This window comes from Podarcis erhardii, assembly GCF_964252035.2.
Source record: "Podarcis erhardii genome assembly, chromosome: 4".
NCBI lineage: Eukaryota > Metazoa > Chordata > Lepidosauria > Squamata > Lacertidae > Podarcis > Podarcis erhardii.
The window spans coordinates 53,010,950-53,023,711 of NC_138508.1; the positions used below are offsets into that span (position 1 = coordinate 53,010,950).

Below are 12,762 nucleotides of genomic sequence, written 5' to 3' on the forward strand. Positions count from 1 at the left end.
CGCCTCCATTCCTTAATTATGAATGAACTGCCAGATCTTGTTTTGTTTTTAAAATTAAATCTTCTTTAATGCCTGGAAGCTAAAGATGGATGAATTGCTTGCAATGAGTGTAACATTGTAAGTAGCCTCTAACCCAAATTTCTTTTTTATTTGGTTTTGATAGGGCCAATTATCTTCCTATTATGCAGAAATCAGTAACGCAGTTCTCAGCATTATTATTTGGTCCACTTGCTTTAGAAAGTTTCTTAAACGGGTTTTTTGAAATTTATTGGCACACCACACTGCTTTTTTCTCCACGGAAACCAGGGACAGTGGAGGCCTCAAAAAAATGACGATCCTAACAAGTCCCACCCACCCTGTCAAGCCATTCTCACTACAGTGGTACCTCGCAAGACGAATGCCTCGTAAGATGAAAAACTCGCAAGACGAAAGAGTTTTTCGTTTTTTGAGTTGCTTCGCAAGACGAATTTCCCTATGGGCTTGCTTCGCAAGACGAAAACGTCTTGCAAGTTTGTTTCCTTTGTCTTGCAAGTTTGTTACCTTTTTCTTAAAACCGTGCATTCAGGGGGTGCAGTTGCGACTTGACTTTGAGGACTTGACTCATAGCATGCGGTGTGGTAGCCTTTTTTGAGGTTTTTGAAGACTTTGATGATTTTTGAAGCTTTTCCAAAATCCGTGCTTCGCAAGACGAAAAAACTCGCAGAACGAATTAATTTTGTCTTGCGAGGTACCACTGTACATTTTTCTTTGGCTTCACACAGCCAAGATTATCCTATTTGGTCTGCTCCAGTTCTGTCTGTGAAAACCCATCAGATCAGTCCTCACTTAGTGGAACCTGCATATTCTACTTGTGAATATTTGGCTCTAGGCAGATGCTGTTACCTTCATGACAACTGTGGGAAACAGATTGTGGGATAAAGGTAAGTATCTTTTTTTGTGAAGCCATTGGCAGAACCCCATATTTCCCATGCCCTGTTGTTACTTTATGTTACTAAGCTTCTGAATTAACTACATACAGTACTTCTTTCTCAATCAACCCTGCCTCCACTTCCCCAGCTACATCTGTTGTAAACTGTTGGGGGCAAGAACTCTCCTCTGTGAAGTGACATGCACAGAGATGACAGACAAACAGACAGACAATCAGAGGGTGGTCTGAGCGTCAAATACTAAGCCACTTCAAACCTCCATCCTGTTTCACTTCTCCACACTCTCCACTTACAAGAGAGGAAACTGCTGAGGCTGAGAGAGAAGTGATTTGCTCAAGACCAAAAAATGTGGACTGCGTACACAACATACATTTAAAGCTAAATGATTTCCCAAAGAATCTTGGGAACTGTAGTGCATTAAAGATGCTGAGAATTGTAAGTTCTGTGACGGCTAAACTGCAGCCCCCAGGGTAAGTAATAATGTATGGCATGTACACAGCTTTGGTCTTGAGCAAGTACAAGACAAAACTGGAATCTGAGGTGCGGACACAACAATAATGACCGCTTCTGACTCTCTTGCGGAGACTAAAGGAGTTCCATCTTAATCTCTCAAAGTAATGCAACAAACATTACTTTTTCCACACAATGTGTAATTAATTTATGGAATTCACTGCCATTGTGGTGAATATGTCCCCGACACTTAGGGTCTCCAGCTTCATGGAGAGTAGATCTGTCAATAGATATTAGCTCCATGGCAGGGGAAATTTGAATCTGGCATAGGATTTAACCTTTCCCTCTTCTACTGTGCCAGAGTTAAAATAAAAAAAAATTCCCCTTCCATGGCTGCTTCTAACACATTAGAAATGCAAGTTCACATCTCTGACACTACATCTAGTTTGGCCCTCACTCATACCAGAAGCAGTTGCTGTGGAGAGCATTTCCCCTCACTTTTCTTCAACACAGACACCTTATGTTTTCACAGCTCTGCATCCAGTGGGAAAATGAAGTGGTAGGAAGTTCAAATGGGCAGCTATTTTCCAGTCAGCAGCCACCCAGCAGCACCTCAGTAGCAACCCTGTATCTACCATTTATGCACAAACACACACTGTGGAGTTGCCCACGCAGCACTCAACACTTGTATGAAAGGACAAGAAGAAAATAAAGCCAGTAAACAGCTGGGGACCAGCTTACTTGAAGGATCACCTTGCCCCATATGTGGCTACTCAAGGGCTTTCATCTGTGGAATATTCCCTTTTACAAGTGCCTTTTAATGTTTGTTCCATATCTGCTAGGAGCCAGCATTTTAGCACTGCCTATTAACATTAAGCACCCAACCTTGCTGTTTTAGACCTGCTAAAACATTCCCCCCCCCAGCAAGCCTACCCAGGAGATAATTTAGCTATGTATACTTGTCTTTAACACGCAATGGTTTCTTTCTTGTTTCATGCACACCACTTAGGGGTTTGTTTGTTTGTTCTGTTAAGGAATTTATATGTTTTTCATAATTAATTAACTGATTGATTAGAACTATTTCTGACTTCCTCAGTTGGCTCACGGCTACTGAATTTTAGTTCAGACCTTCAACGAAATCTTATTTAAGAATACATACTGGCCATGTTTATATGCATTGATCTTCAATGATTTTTTATTTATTTTTTGCGCTTTTCCGAAAAGGCAGGAGCAAGTATGTTGTGTGCACTGAATGAGAAGTCAAAACTGTGGAAAACAAAATGCTTTCTTCTCAAATGAGCTTTGTGGATTATCAGACCAGGAATGACGTTACTTTTGGGGGGATTTGGGGTTTAGTAAAAATGATGAAATGGGGGCAGGGCGGGGTTTTAGGTAAATCCCACCATTTCTGACTTGGCTGTGCTGGCTGAGGCTGATAGGAGTCAAGTCCTGCTCTGTCTTCAATAGACAATAAAGTATGAGAAATGAGTATAAGCTCCTGGTCAATTTCTGGACCCAGTTTCAAGTGATGAACTTGATCTTGATAGTCTTTCACTGCTTGGGGGCAGCAAACCTGAAGGACTGCTTATATCCACATTTAATTGACCATACTTACAGATGTCCATATTTGAAAATTCCCACAGAGTCACTTCTCCAGCCCAACAGCTGAGGTATGGTAAGTTGGGAGCTACCACAGAGAGGGCCTTTTTAGTTATGGCTCCCCAGCGTGGCAATGCTCTCTTCTGAGAGCCTATTCTGGTGTCTTTCTAGTGCTAGACTTTATCATTTCCCTTTTATTCACTTTCCTTTCTATTTCCTTTTCTATTTTATTTGGGTGCTACTCTTAAAGTGTTTCTGTTTTTAGCTTATTTTAATGGCTCAATTATATTCTGAAGCTTTTTGTTTCTTTAAAGCCACACATGCTCTTCATAGAGCTGCCAAGAGATGAGGGACAGGGACTTGCCACATATTCAGAATTATATCTGCTTCAAATTAAGCAAAGACAATGACAACAAGTTCTGGGCTCAACTTTTGTTCTAATAAAACCTTCGCCACCCCTGGGCAGCCTTGGTTCTCCCCAAAGCACAGTCTTCAAAACCTCACTTTGGACCAAGTGCCAACAATAATTTCAAGTCACTATGCATAAGCTAGAGGGCATATATGAAAGTCCTGCTTATCTTCCTCCTCACAGTCTGCAATACTAAATAACAAGAATAATACATCTTACGTATTATCATCAGACTGGGTGGGCAAATCAGAGGGCTTTGTTGGTGCTTCCTAAAGCAGAGAGGGAGAAAAGTGCAAGTCACAGTGCATAATACCCAAGTTCAGTCAAGTTATTTTGGTACCTCTGTGATCACCCCACCTCTGTGATCACCCCACAAGCCATCATCAATAAATAATCAATTAGTCAAATCTGCTACCCTTTCATTATATCCAAAATCCGCTGCCTGAAGCAGCTGCTGCACTCTGTCCAATGGTTGGGCTGTCCTGGTGCTCATTTTTACTATCTTTTTACTATAGAAAGTAGAACACTTCATCCCTGTTTCAGATATGAAGAAAAAATGTAGCTGTGCCCATCATCACAAAGACTGCTGCCAGTGAAGGGAAGAAGGGGGATTGTGACTGCATTCATGCACATTCACTCTCTATTTAAGGAAGGCATGCTAAGACATATGTGGGCAATTTCACTGTTTCAAATTAATACTGCCAAGATCTTACTCATTAATTCCCTGCCACACTGCAGGTGCAATCCTCAAGACGCAGAATGTCACATTGCAATCCTGTGATTCTTTCTGACATATTAAGTCATTTTTAATTTGGCCTCATCTTCTTGAACCTCTTGAGATGATGTGGAGTAATTCAGGGTTTCTAAACAGCCTAGGATGATTTAGGTGGGAAACAAGGAAGTTATAACTAATACAAATGCCCATTTAATTGCCAGAGTGCTTTTATTATCATTTCGAGCATGAAAAGCTGCTCCCTCTAGACAAGGGACGAGATGATTTCCTGGTGGTTTAAATAAGCCTCTCCAACTTTTTTTCCTCTTGGCAGATAAGGCTAGGAAATGTTCATGTTAAAAATCATCACAACATGTGTCTGTATCACATTTGATTAAGGCAGTCTATTTAGACTTTGTAATGATAACCACAACAACAAAAAGAAAGCATCTAAAGTTTTCTGAATGCTATACAAATATTAAAAAACACAGTTCCTTGGGAATGTAGATAGGGAACATCGAAAGCTGCCTTGTACTTGAGTCTGTTGTAAGTCACTTTGAGTTGCCTTTGGCAAGAGGAAGCAACCAATAAATTTAATAAATAATTCCTCCATCTAGCTCAATAGTGCCAACACTGACAGGCAGCAGCAGCACCAGGCTTGACAGGCAGGAATCTCTCCCAGCCCTGCCTGGAGATGACAAAGCTGGAACCTGGGACTTTCTACATGCAAAACAGATGCCCTGCCACACAGCTAGGGCCCTTTCCCTTCTCACAGGTTTACAATGGACACAATATAAAAGAAAAAAAAGAACTGGGAAAGAATTGGAAAGCAAGCAAATCCAGTACTAATTCTCCATAAAGCAACAGAATACTGTTATTTTTGCAATGACACAGGGATGATGATGTAAAATGTCCTCTCCCTGGTTGTTAAATGTTACTGCTACCACTGTTCCAGCTGCTGCTTCTGGAAAGCTCCTTGGGGAAAATAGTTTACTTCTCCCCCTCCCCCCCCCCCCGTGTCCTCAGATGACCAGGATCAGGTCTCCTCAGATGATTTGGTACCAGAGGGGCAAGGCATTACCTCACAGAGGAACGGAAGTTTGCAACTCCTGGCATTAGCGGCAAGGGTGATGGATGACAGAGGTGACAGAGATGGACAATATCCGCCCCCCAGAGTTAGATTTTGCTCCGGCTGTGACTATTCAAAAATAGATACCTGGTTTATGTTCTTTGTACAGATCTATTCTGCTATAGGTGGAGAAAGGAGAGTAAAATTTGGGAGACCTATGTCTGTGCACGCACAAGAACCCAGTGGAGTAGAAGCAGGCCCCAGGCCCCACTATGAGTCCCTGTGTCAGGGAAGGGAAGGATTGTAATAGCTAAATATGAACGGAAAAAAGCCTGATAGCTGATACCAAGCATGTGGAGTTCCACAGAAATTAGAGAGACTGGCACAAATTGTGCTGCACAATAAGCTGGCTTTGCACAGCAGGAGTGGATTGCACGGCACAGATTTCTGGATCCCTGGACAAGGGGATTCATCCCAACTTCATCTCAACTTATTCTCAAGCGCAGTTTCAAATCTTTTGAATAGCACCCTCATGCTATAGCAATAAGAATCTCATTGCTCAATTTTATCGTGATTCAGGGCATGAACCCTCTGATCCATAGGCAGATACTTTCCCATTGCTGCTAAAGTTCCTGCCCTTACTACAAAATAAACAACTATACGCTTTTGTTGCAATTCAGCTAATGGCAAGTGCACTTTAAGTACCGTAATATGTCTTTGAGATAGTGGATCTTTGCTTCTCAGCCAAACTGTCAAAGCTGACCCAGTCTCCTGCTAGTTGGCTTTTAATCTAATGGGACAAGATGCAGCTTTGAACCTGTAAAATGAATGGCAGAGCTTTGAAAATGTGCCCTTTGTCAAAGTCTACTTGCTACAAATGGTGATAAAAGCTTATATGAGTCTTCCATCAGGAGTTGATGGAGCCACATGCAGAGGAGAAACTGTACCTAATGGAGAGAGAGAGAGAGAGAGAGAGAGAGAGAGAGAGAGAGAGAGAGAGAGAGAGAGAGATATTCTTGGTCGACAGCCCACTTTCAGGCCTTCCAAATATGAGAAAGTAAACTTACAGAAGGGAATATTGACTATGAGTGCACTAGTTCTGTCTCTTTTATTTCCATTTTTATCACCTTCTAGCCAATCCAAACTCAAGATCCACAGGGATGAGTGACATAGGGGCCTCTTGGGTTGCCTTGGCGAACCCGAGGCTGTGCCAGAATAACACCCTCATCCCAGCTGAATCAGGGATACACTGGCATAAGTCCCTTAACTTGGCTGGGATGGAGCTATGCTGATTCAGCCAGAGCTCAGCTGGAAGAACGTATGCCAGTGTAAGTCCCTCAAAGGGGGCAGGAGGAGGCTAGGAGAGACACCTATACCAAACCTACTTTAAACTCAGTCATATTACCTGGCAACCCATCTGAACTTGCACAGGCAAAAAGGGTGTCGTAAGTCAAACTATTTAAGAGCTCAGGTCTGTTCAGCAGGCAATAGACCTGATCCTGACGAGTTGGGAATATGGATAATTTAGGCCATCTTAATTTAATTTAATTTAATTTAATTTAATTTAATTTAATTTAATTTAATTTAATTTAATTTAATTTAATTTAATTTAATTTAATTTGACATAAATTCCTCTGGCTTACTTTTCTTAGGGTTGCTCTGTTACTCCTAGAACGTAGCTGACTGAATTGGGGACTCAGGAGCCTTTTGTGTCTGTGGAGGCTCCCCACGTATTTTGGAGCCTGGATTTTCCAGGATTTTAAAACACGCCAGAAGCCTCCATGAAAATTGTAGGCAACAGGCAGAATGACAGAGAGGGAGCAGAATCGTCATGCTCAACCCCACTGCATTCCTCTCATGTGATTTACTCCCCCTTATTTGAAATGCGTGAAGAGGACATACAATTAATAAATAGTACAATCTTTGCTCGGGACGCGGGTGGCGCTGTGGGTAAAACCTCAGTGCCTAGGACTTGCCGATCGTATGGTCGGCGGTTCGAATCCCCGCGGCGGGGTGAGCTCCCGTCATTCGGTCCCAGCTCCTGCCCACCTAGCAGTTCGAAAGCACTCTTAAGTGCAAGTAGATAAATAGGGACCGCTTTATAGCGGGAAGGTAAACGGCGTTTCCATGTGCTGCGTTGGTGCTGGCTCGCCGGCTGCAGCTCACCGGCTGCAGCTTCGTCACGCTGGCCACATGACCCGGAAGTGTCTTCAGACAGCGCCGGCTCACGGCCTCTAGAGCGAGATGAGCACGCAACCCTAGAGTCAGACACGACTGGCCCGTACGGGCAGGGGTACCTTTACCTTTTACAATCTTTGCTAACTTTTCCAAGAATCTAACCTTGTTGCCAGTCTTTGGAATTTTGATTCTATTCTGCCATATATACATGCACTGGAAAGCCATAAACAGTCATGAAGAGAAAATAAAGTGTATGTATCTGCTACCAATATTATGCATTTGTTAATTGGAAATGTTGCCTTGAGACTGGAGTTGGCAGTGTTGAAAATAGGTGGGTTGTTTAGTTTTTTACAAATCTCGTAGCACAACAAGTGAATTACTTATAAAAAGAAAGAAAGAAACTGGTGGCTGTTTTCAGCCACTACTGTTCTTGCAGAACACTTTTCTTTAGGAAAATTCCTCTAAAGCAGAATAGAACTCAAGAAGCCCTATTTTTGACACAACACATACTGGATCTTCACCACATTATACATTTTGTGAAGTTGAACAAGGGATACATCCTTTTGCACTGCTTGCCTTTGCTCTGTTATTCTCATTACATGCTATTCTGATGTTAATTTCCCTCCCTGCATTATTCAAAAGCGGAATTATCCTTCCCTATCAATGATGCTCCTTATAAGAAAGAATCTCTCATTGCTGCAACATGCCTAGATTGCTCATTAAAACTAAGCTGAACACTGGATGAATCCAATGCAGATACACAGTCAAATCCTCTTCCATCTCTCAAAATGCACGCAGGACAGCAAAAGCAATTTAAAACTCAAAGCATGCACCTTTAAAGAATTTATTTTTCCTGTTTGGAAGTACTGCCTCATTATTGCGATTCGTCAAATGTATCTTTACCGTTATAAGAATGTTTCTGTTCATGCATTTGTTAACAAAAAGATAATTGCAAATGGAATGGACAAAAATGACAAGAACTTTAATTGCATAGAATAAGACAAACATCTCCCAGTCCAGGTAGGTTTGTGCAAGGACAAAGTCTGCTTGTACAACAGAACTTGCCTCCCTTTCCTCCCACCCAACCCCAAATATGCACTGGGGGTTCTCCCTGTGACAAAGGGGAGAGAGGAGAGTTTCTCAAACCCTCTTCCTTGGCCAACTGCTGCCAGCCGGGTCTTACTCTCCAGTAGTTGCTGCCACCATCACCCTTTTCAAATTATCCACACAGCCCCTAAGGCAGGCATGGCCAAACTTGGCCCTCCAGATGTTTTGGGACTACAATTCCCATCATCCCTGACCACTGGTCCTGTTAGCTAGGGATGATGGGAGTTGTAGTCCCAAAACATCTGGAGGGCCAAGTTTGGCCATGCCTGTTCTAAGGGGTGAAACCTGGGATGAATCAAAGCAATTAATTTGAAAAGGCTCTGAGCTGGCGCACCCTGCACTTCTTGGTTCAACCTACATACAAATTGCTGGAGAAAGCAGAGCTAACTCCCAGCTGTCTCATTCTACCCCAAGACCAGGCTTCCTCAGCCTCGACCCTCCAGATATTTTTGGCCTATAACTCCCAAGATCCCTAGCTAGCAGGACCAGTGGTCAGGGATGATGGGAATTGTAGTCTCAAAACATCTGGGGGGCCGAGGCTGAGGAAGCCTGCCAAGACCAAAGCAGCTTGCTCATTTCCCTGACAGACCCCACTAAACTTCCTAAAACCCAGGAACTCTGAAACCAACACACCCTATGTTTCCCAGACAGCTCCCTTAGAAATTACTCAGAGTGTAAAGGCAGCCCATACTGTGGAACTGTATTAGAGATACAGTGGACGCTCAGGTTGCGAACGTGATCTGTGCAGGAAGCACGTTCACAACCCGCAGCGTTCACAACCCGCAGCGCCACATCTGCGCACGCACGGGTCGCAATTTGGTGTTTCTGTGCATGCGCGATTGCCAAAACCCGGAAGTAACCTGTTCCGGTACTTCCGGGTTCGGTGCGGTGCACAACCCAAAAGTGTGCAACTTGAAGCGTCTGTAACCCAAGGTATGACTGTAAAAGTTAAGGGGAAAGCAAGCAGAAAGTCAAGAGAGTACAAAATAAATCAGAGCACTGTAGCTCTACAATGGGACTAATCCTAGCCTATTTACTATACTGCTATATAATTGTTATGGTCCACTTACAAGTAGGCAGTGAAGATAGAAAATTTTTTTAGTTGTATGCAAGACCCAGCCAGGACCCTGATGGCAGAAAGATGCAGCTGCAAGGCAGCTCAGCTTTTGAAAGGCTGTCTCTATAGTGACCTCTAACTCTTTCTGACCAACTGGGAACCAGCACCAGCTGGTTAGGTAGGTCACATCTCGCAGGTACCCTCTTGCATTTGAACAGGACTGGTGGAATATACATGGCAGAAAAGCTGCCATCCGTTATATGCATCTGTGCTTCTGTTCCCTCGTGATTCAGCCACGAAAGAACTGTATGCCAGAATACCGCCCAAAATTTCATCATGTGAGTGGCAGTGGTATGATCCATGAAAACCACAGGGAAATTACAGTGCACAGCTCCTGCAACTTTCCGGGTTAATAGGGTTGCAAATGGATTTTTTTTTTCTGAAAGCAATTCACACTGAATAGGGCAGTAAACTTCTGTGAGATTTCCAGAAGTGGCTTTTACATCATGGGAAAGATCACATGAAACGTGAAATTATGCGGTGAGGAAACATCAGGAAAATAATGTGCTGTCTGAGTGCAGCCTTGCTCAAACATTCCAGCTTATCTTAAGTGCTGGGTCATGGTGACCACGACCATTTATTGTCAAACTTTGTCTCAAAGAACAAACATAAGCAAAGTGCTTTTAATTGGGTCCTTGCACACTGAAAAGTGACATTGGCTTGGCTCCTACACTTCTTCCTATCCCTATCCCTTCCACCCCACTGCATCATTCTTGCCCCATCTCACATTGTTCAAAAAGCTCCCCCCCCCAATCTCCTGGGAAGGCTTTTCAGGGTGCACAGAAGTCTGAGGGAGGGGCAAAGAGGTAGGAGGGGCAAAGAGGTAGGAAACTTTCCTTTTATGGACTTCATCTATAGTATCTTATTTTAGGATCCAAGCCTATAAATCTATAAATTACCCTCATTAAAAAGGAAATGGCTTCCATGTTGTTATGAGTTAGTGGGGCAACAGGGATCCCCCAGATCCCTGGGTTGCAGATTTTCCCCTCTGGATTCTTGGGTGCTGGGGTTTAATCAGAACTGTCAGACTGAGCTTGTTTTTCTGCCAGACAGAGGGGCAGAGGGAGATGATGGATAACTGACAGCTTTCTTAGCTTTCTTTCTTCTTGCTGGTGGGCTGCCAGAGATTTTGACCCCATCTACAAGGCAAAGACCCTGATGTTGGGAAAGATGGAGGGCACGACAGAGGACGAGATGGTTGGACAGTGTTCTTGAAGCTACAAGCGTGAGTCTGACCAAACTGCGGGAGGCAGTGGAAGACAGGAATGCCTGGTGTGCTCTGGTCCATGGGGTCATGAAGAGTCGGACATGACTAAACAACAACAAGGCAAAAGACCTACAGATAACTTGAGGGGGGGGGTTGCCACGACAATGTGGGTGTGAAACAACACAGGGGTTGGGGAACCTGTCCTTTTGCACGGAGGTGGTATTTTGTTTTGTTTTGTTTGGTGTTTTTGGTGTAAGGCGTTCTGGGAACAAGAATGAGAAAATGAGGAGAAAGGAATATCTTAATCCACTTTTCCCACCATGTACAATTGTCTACACCCATACCATATCCCCCATTAGTTAGCCACAAACACTGTATCCTTTCCTTATAGGGCACTTGCTCCAGCCCCTTGATCATTTTAGTAGCCCTTTTATGAACTTTTCCCTAAGTAATATTTATTTTCAAGTAAACAAATACAAATTCAGTTATATTCAAAATTCTCATTGGTTCAGTTTCACCTCTCTTAGTCACCATAACAGTAATGAAGATCCCTTAGAAACACCCTTGCTTTCCATTTTCACATTTAGAGAGATGTGCTAGAAATGTAGAGGTGACCTAGGTTCAAGTCCCCACTCGGCTGTGAACCTTTCTGGGTGACCTTAGGCCAGTCTCAGGGTTGTTATGAGAAGAAAATATGGGAGAGCTATGTATGCTAATTTATAAATGTAATTAAAAATAGCCTTCATATACTTCTGATTACAAGACAACATATTTTGGAGGCAAAACATAATGGCAATAATAATTACAGCATGACATGACTGTCTGAGATTAGAGGGGTGGGAAACTCTCACACTTTTCTGCTGATTGCCTGGCCACAACTATGCTTACTAAGAGGAAGATATGGAAGAAAAGTTAACTTGTGTAGATTTTTCTGGAGATCAATCTCATGGGCTTTTTCAAACAATAATATAATTTCCCTTCATAATTGGAAAAGAATTCATTTTACAAAAAGCAGCATGAAGAATAGTGACTAATATCTTCGGACTTGTAGGATTTAGATTAAAGTTGAGGATTTAAAATAGATTAAAGTGCAGCCATCCTTGATGAGCACATTTTTCTCCTCACATTTGTTCTAGGATTAATTTGGGGTGGGAGAACTTAAGTAGAAAATTAGGGTGCAGGTTAACTGTGAGAAGTCGGAACTGCTCAACACCTACTTTGCCTCTGTTGTCACCCAAAAGGAAAGCAGTGGCCAACCTGGTGATAACAAAATAAACAATGCAAGGAGGCAGCTGCAGCCCAAGACAGGAAAAGAGATGGTAAGGGAATTCCTCTCTACTTTAAATCAATTCAGACCTGATAAGGTGCACCAAAGGGTACTAAAAGAGCTTGAAGATGTAATCTCAGAGTCTCTGTCTATAATCTTGATAATTCCTGAAGAACAGGTGAGATCCTTACACACTGAAAGTGGGAAAACGTTGTCTCCATCTTCAAAAAGGGGTGATGGGGAAGAAGACCCTTCCAATTGTTCGACATGTAGGCTTTCTACTCATCAGGGAGTTCCCACAGTAGTTATTGTTGCCAGAACTGTGTGAGGCATAGTAGCACTCTTTAAGGGTATTAATACTGTCAAATTTCAGAAGGATAAGTGCAGGTTTGTATTCCCCTTAAGTCACAAAACTACACTACCCATCTCTCCCCCAATTACCCACCCTGGTGGTTTCCTTACATGGAAGGTTTGGAAAGAAATGTCTGACTCTCCCTTTGCTTCTGAATCTCTGAATCACTCACAAGACATTGAGAGGACCCAGATTTGGCCTAGACCTAGAGTAATTCAGAGCCCAATTCAGCTCAGACATCTGCCAGATCCCTTCAAATCAGCCTCATTTGGCTCAAGATGTGTTATCCAAATCTGATGCACAACCATACTAATTACCATTATTTGCATGGCAAAATATAGTATGTATAGAAATCATGCATGAAATAAA

General features: G+C 42.8%; 1 protein-coding gene and 1 long non-coding RNA gene across 10 annotated transcripts in view; one reads left to right on the forward strand and one right to left on the reverse strand.

Moving 5' to 3' along the window:
* LOC309340497 overlaps positions 1–7,087 on the forward strand; it is a 120,227-nt gene extending 113,140 nt beyond the window's left edge. For 3 of the 5 annotated variants that reach the window (XR_014156021.1, XR_014156026.1, XR_014156029.1), the window contains one exon: positions 6,818–7,087. This is a non-coding gene — a long non-coding RNA (uncharacterized lncRNA). Of the gene's footprint in view, positions 1–765; positions 921–1,908; positions 3,233–6,817 lie in introns of those variants that run through there. The other 2 variants (XR_014156013.1, XR_014156018.1) reach the window with 2 other exon arrangements.
* GRIK1 (glutamate ionotropic receptor kainate type subunit 1) overlaps positions 1–12,762 on the reverse strand; it is a 150,311-nt gene that overhangs the window by 97,345 nt on the left and 40,204 nt on the right. The window lies entirely within an intron of this gene.